Raw genomic sequence first — 7,065 nt, forward strand, 5'->3', positions numbered from 1 at the left:
CCAAAGTGTGCGAATTGCTTTGAAGTACATCCTGCGAATTACAGGGGTTGTATTGTCGCAAAAGAATTAAAAAATAACCTTACAAAACATAAAAAAATATAAATAATACCAAAAAATACTCCCAAAACTCCAAAAACCCCAAAAACAACTATATTAAATAAAAGAGTGCAGGGAATACAATATGCCCAAAAGGCGAGGGGTGAAACATATAACCATACCAAAAAACGAAGTAAAGAGATTTACCACCTCAAAAACCCGTTGAAAGCAATATATGTAAATATAATGCAAATGATGCAAAATATGATAAAAACTATTAACGAAATCTTATTGAGATTGAACAGATTAGAAGACAAGCATGATAATGTTTATGTATGTAAGCCAAAAAGAATAAAAGGTAATGGACGAAGATAAAATAAGAATTGCGACGTGCAACGGAAACGGCGTTCTCAGTAAAAAGCGTATATTAGAAATATTCCCAAGGACCCAAAATATTGATATATGTTTAGTAACAGAGACACATTTAAAACACCAAACAGATATGAAAATAAATGTTTAAATAGAATACAAAGCGACGCATCCTAATAATGAATCCAAGATGATTGCACAATTTTGATAAGGAATAATATAAAACATAATGAAATAAGTAAAGTAGAAAGAGTCTTATTAACAAAATTTCGATATTGGTGCACGTTATTGTCCTTCGAGACGTGTTATAAAGAGTGGTTCATTCAAAGATCTCCTAAATTTCCTTAAAGAAAGGTTTATTCTGGAAGGTGACTATAATGCGAAACATATTGATTGGGTTCTAGATTGACAAGTGGTAGAGGGCTAAGAAAAACTATTAAAGAGATTGGTTGTCAATACCAATCCGCTGGTAGACCAACATATTGGCCAAGTGATAGAAATAAGATATCAGATCTGCAAGACCTCTTTATTGTCAAGAAAACCTCGCCAAATTTCATTAGTTTAGAAAATAACTATGATTTGGGTTTGGATCATTCTGCACTTATATTAAACTTAACTGAGACAGTTACCAAGAAACAAAATGAGTCCATGTTTATTAATAAATCCACTGACTGGACTAGTTTTAAATAAGAGATAGAGAATAAAATAAACTTAAAAATTAAAGATGATTTAGATTCTGAGGTAGAGAATTTTAATTAAATTATACAAAGCGCTGCCTGGAATAATACAAAACAATATGAGTATAAATCCGTGGGTATGACTTACCCAAGAGAAATACTGAATATGATAAGCGAAAAGAGAAGAGCTAGGCGCAAATGGCAAAACTCACGAGATCCAGCAGATAAAATTACACTCAATCGACTCACTCAGAATCTAAAAAGAAAAATAAGAAAAATCAAAGAAGATTTATTTGAAAATTACATTAAAAATTTGTCAGCCGAACAAGAAAGTAATTATTCCTTATGGAGGGCTGCAAAAAATATTAAAAAGCCAATTTTACATGTCCACGCTTTTAGAGGAACCGATCACAAATGGGCAATAGAAAATAAGGATAAGGCTGAAATATTTGCAGATCATCTTGAATAAAGTTTTAGGCCAAATGACGTAAACTTAAATGCATAATAGTGGACGAAATAAAAAGTTTAAAGTCAAGGAAAGCACAGGGTTATGATTTAATTACCGCTGAGATACTGAAGCAATTATCGAAAAAAGGTATAACAATGTTGACTTTTTTAATGAACTCTGCATTAAGGTTAAAATATGTGCCTAATGCTTGGAAGGTGGCAGAAGATATAATGATACCAAAACCTGGTAAACCTTTAAATGAGACCAAGTCTTGTAGACCAATTTCACTACTACCAATTTTGTCGAAACTTTTTCAAAAGTTATTACTAAAAAGAGTGGAACCTATAATTGATTCATTAATTCCGAACCACCAATTTGGGCTTAGAGCAGGATTCTCAACTACTGATTAAATTCACAGAATCACAAATATTATTCTCATATATAAATCAAATTTGTGCAACAATTTTTGTAGGCTTTTGACAAGGTTTGGGACGAAGGATTAGAAAAAATATTACCAGAGCAATATGTATATATTCACTCTTCTTACTTACCCGACAGATTTATTTAGAGTCAAACAAGAGGGGGACTATTCCACACTTAGAGATATAAAAGCAGGTGTGCCTCAAGGCAGTATTTTCGGTCCAGTACTATATCTACTCTTTACAAGAGATGTGCCTCAAATAGAAAACACAATTGTGGCTACATATGCTGGTGATACTGCAATTATGGAAGTAGCATCAAATATTGACGACGCCACAAGAAAATTGCAGCAGGCAAGCAATAGTTTTGATGCTTGGACCAAGAAATGGAAAATAAAGGTAAAAGAAACTAAGCCTGCACAAGTAAATTTTACAAATAAAATTCTTGTAAACCCTCCACGTGCTAAGTTAAATGTTGCGCAGGAAAATGCGGCAAAATATCTAGAAATGACACTCGATGTTAAGCTAAACTCGAAGGAACATGTTAAGAAGAAAAAGGCAGAATTAGAATTAAAATATAAAGAAAAATATTGGCTCCTAGGTCGCAAGTCAATTTCGCCGATAAAGAATAAAGTCCTGCTCCATAACCAAATTATTAAACCGAACAAATACATGTCCAGCGAATACAAACGTTCCAGAATAGGGTTTTGCGGAATATGGTGGATGCCCCCTGTTATGTGCGAAATGGAGATTTGCATAGGGACCTAAAAATTCCAAATGTAATTGACAAAATTAACGAAAGGGCGGTGAGACATAGAGCTCGTTTGAAGCAACGTGTCAATGTAGAGGCCTCCCGGCTCCTTGTTTTCCGGGATTCTCCCAGAAGGCTAAAGAGGACTTTGCCTTCTGGTTTAGTGCGAAATGAGCTTCAGCAAATCAGGAAGCCTTGAATCTCTTTCAATGAATATTGAAGAATATTTGATGGTTGGTCTAAGAGGACTAGTATCAGAATTTAAGGAGGTTTTGGTGGTAAAACACATAACTAACTATGGCTTGCCAGGGAATGACATGTTAGTATCTTTCATGCTTTCCTCCTTCCTTCGATAAAAAAAAAAAACAATTTTTGTAAGTGCTGCTTTTGCCTGCTGGATTCTCGAACGTATTTCGAATTGATTAGATGTATTAGCGCCTACCATTGCAACCAGGTATCGAATTTTTTATACTCGTTTCAATTTGTTGTGTTCTAGTAACAATTCGTGTTTGGCTTCACAATTTTTTGACATTGCCATATATTTCGTTTTTTTTTTGTGTTGATTTTCTGGTCATATTGTCTGAACTGGGCATCGAGTTGGTCATCGACCAACTTTTGAAGACCGTCTACGTTGCTAGCTATGAGGACAGTGTCATCAGCAAATCGAATATTATTAATTTTTTCACCGTTAATCGTAATTCCATTTTGATTTTGTTCTTATTCTCATTATTTTATTATTTAATTTATCATTATTCTCATTATTTAATATTGTCTCTGCATACACATTGAATAACAGGAGTGATAAAATATATCCCTGTCTAACTTCTGTTATTATTCCTATTTCGTCCAATGTACCATCTATTGGTTTAATATTTCAAGCAATTTGTCATGTTTAATGTTGTCACGTGCCATCTCGAAATCGATGAAGCAAGCGTGGACATCTGAACTCATTTCATATCTTGTTTGCAAAGTTGTGTTTAGCATGAACAAGGCTTCTCTTGTGGCGACTGCATTTCTAAAAGCAAATTGAGTATCTTGGGTGTCCATTTCCTTCCTGAATATGCGATTATGTATTACTTTTGAGAAAACTTTCAACACGTGCGACATTAAGCTTATCAGTCTTAAGTCTTCACATTTTACAGTTTTCGTTTTTTTGGACAAAGCAACAAAAGTGGATTTTAGCCATTCGTTAGAATGATACCGGAGTTGTATATTTTATTAAATAGTTTTTTCAGTAGTTTTATGCTTTCATCGTACAGTATTTTTAGTACTTCCTTTGGAATTTGGTCTGGACCCATCGCTAACTTATTTGTTGCGTTGTTCACCACGGCCTTGATTCCGTCTACTAGAATTTCTGGACCTTAAGTATTTTCTATGATTTATTTCTCTGAACGTATGTCATTGAACAGTTCTTAAATATACTTTTGCCAAATAAACAATCTTTCGTTTGAGTCTAGGATTATTTTGCCGCTTTCATTTTTTAGTATATCAATACCAGACCTTTTCGCTGATTTCATTGCGAATTTAAGTTTTTATGTTTTGCACTGTGGACTCGTTTATCAAATTGTTCAATGTATCTACACTCTTGCTCACAGTACCTTGACTTTGCTAAAATAATTTCTTTTTTTAATAGTTTGTGAATTTTCTATATTTCATGCTGTCGACCGATTTCCATTTCCTTCTCTCATCCATTAACTTTATTATTTCTTCTGTCATCCATTTATTTGTTGGTTGTCTGCTATTTGTTGCTCTCAATGAACTTACAGAACGTTTTACTGGTGCTTTAAAGACTTTCCACGCTTTATTAGTGTTGTTTTCGTTATCTATTATTTCCTTTAATGGTTTTAGATCTTCGTTCATTATGTTAAGCATTGCATTCTTTAATGTTAAATCTTGAGTGGTCAGAATAAATGTCTGCGCTATGATATGTTTTGACATTCTTTACCGCATTTCTGTATCTTGAGTTTATCAATATGTAATCAATTTGATTTTTGATCAGTGTTGTATTGTTGTTCCTTGGCGAAACCCATGTATACAACCTTCTATTTGGTTACTGAAACCATGTACTTGTGACAACTAACTCGTGTTCAGTACAGTATTCTATGCACATTTCACCTCTTTCGTTTCTTTTTCCAAGCCCATAATAGCCAACTATGTTCCCTACTTCATCTTTTAAAATTTTTGCGTTAAAGTCACCTAGAATTATTGTACAATCTTTCTTCTTTGTGTTCTTCATTATATCATGTAGATCCTAATAAAATTTTTCTATTTCAGTTTCGCTAGTTGCTACCTGCTAAACAGCTTTTTTGTCTTTACTAAGTTGTCCCGAATTTCTCTTTGCTTTCCAATAAGGGTAAGTATATATATGTATTAGTAAGCTTAATGTAATAATAATTATATTAAGCTTAAAAACAGGAGTCTTATTTTTTCAGGATCGTTAGATTTTCTTCCTGCAAATGAGACCTTCACAATCGATTTCATGAAATGACTCACTAGATCTATCAGTTTTTCTCCTTCTGTTTCTTTGATGTTACCCACGATTAAGTTGTTCCTTCTTATCTTTCGCTTGGATATTTCTTTTATTGCGCTTTGTTCCTTTTCTTTCTCCTTTAATTGGTTTTTTAATTTTCAACTTCTTCCTCTAAATTTTCTTCACGCTGGGTTGCCTGTTTGTTAACTTCATCTACTATTTCTTTTTGTTCGTTTCTAAGTGTGCATTTAAATTTTCGTTAATGCCCTCTTTGAACTTAGTTAATTCTCTCTCGTTATTACCCAACCTTTCGTTTAAATTATTGTTAATTTCTTCATTAAAGGTACTAAACTCTTTCTTGAACAGTTTGGCATTGTCTGCGACGTTAATGTCGCCTCATACTCATGATCATCTACGTTAATATATTATATTACGACAAAATAACCACTCTGAAAACTGGAATATATGAATAAAATTTGACAATCTTGGAATATATTTATTTATTGATCTTATTGTCTTAGGTGTGTTGGTGATATTATTGATAACTAATAGATATATTATTGTCTTTAGATTAGTAGGTATGACTTTCTTCCTTGTATTTTTGAGTGAAATCTCTTTTTTTTGTGTTTACATGTGTTGAATATTTTACTGAGTGACTTCTCATGTTATTTTATGCAAAATTTTGGCTAAACCTGAATTTTTAGATTGTCCCAAAACAAATTTCTTATCTTCGTCTTGATTCCAAAAATAGTTATCTATCAAGTTTCTGCAGAATGATGTATTTATTTTATTCGGTTTATTAAAAACATTTTTTACTAATTTCCGATAAATCTTTTTCTGGATCTATAAATAGGATGGAAAATTCCAGATCGAGACAACAGTATTAGAAAAACCGTCGCATCGGCCTTACGTAATTGGATTCTATTTTTGAATTGTATTGAATTTTTACATTTAATTTTATATAAATAAATTCACATTCAAAGAAAAGTAAATTTTTCTAAATGGAATTAAAAGGAATGTTGAACCAATAAATTGTTAAAAGAGTTGAAAGAAAAAGAAGAAAATTTTTTATAACTATGTATTTTGTATAAGAAAATAAAACAAAATAATTTTTTTTCATGTTTTGTTTTTACAACATTTTTTTGTGTACAAATGTTAGCGCAAATCGCAGCTTAACATTTTTTGGTTCTTCTAGCCGGATATTTGAAAATTTGCGACATTAAAAAAAAAGAAGACAAATGAACAAAAAAACTAGAACTTAAGGAGGTGTAGTATAGTTATGTAGAGGTGTAATGTTAAAACTGAGTTTATATAAATGAAAAATAAAAAATTAATGGTGATAGAACAAACTAGAAACATAAAGACAAATTACATAAGAATCAAAAACTATTGGTGCGAAATTAGAAAATTCTATAAAATATTGAATAAACTAATGGTGAAATTTTTTTGTGGTACAAAGAATAAAAATTCTATTCCATTTTTCTATTTTTTTTTCAATTAAATTACATAAAAAAACACAATAATTGTATTTCAAAGTTTAGCTGGAGATTTTAGATATAAAAATTTATTTTTTTGGAAATGAATTTTTGTTTAATTTTTTGGAACAAATTTTGGATTTGATTTTTTGAATGGAACTTTCTAAAATAATTATTTTGACGATTTAAATAGAGTTTTGAAAAATAGGATAGAAGAATTTTGATGGTAGACATTTTTGGAATGAAAACTTTTTCTACATTTCTTAAGTTTTTGTTCTCTTATTGATCTCCTATTGAGTTCTTTATTAATAGTTTTTAGTAAAACGAAAAAAAAAAATTTTTTTGGACAAAATAAAGTATTAGCAATAAGCTTTTTTAAAGAAAGAAAAATAAAAATATTAAAAATTCTTCAATAAGCAC

This window comes from Condylostylus longicornis, unplaced genomic scaffold, assembly GCF_029603195.1.
Source record: "Condylostylus longicornis isolate FDR11 unplaced genomic scaffold, ASM2960319v2 ptg000252l, whole genome shotgun sequence".
NCBI classification, from domain to species: domain Eukaryota; kingdom Metazoa; phylum Arthropoda; class Insecta; order Diptera; family Dolichopodidae; genus Condylostylus; species Condylostylus longicornis.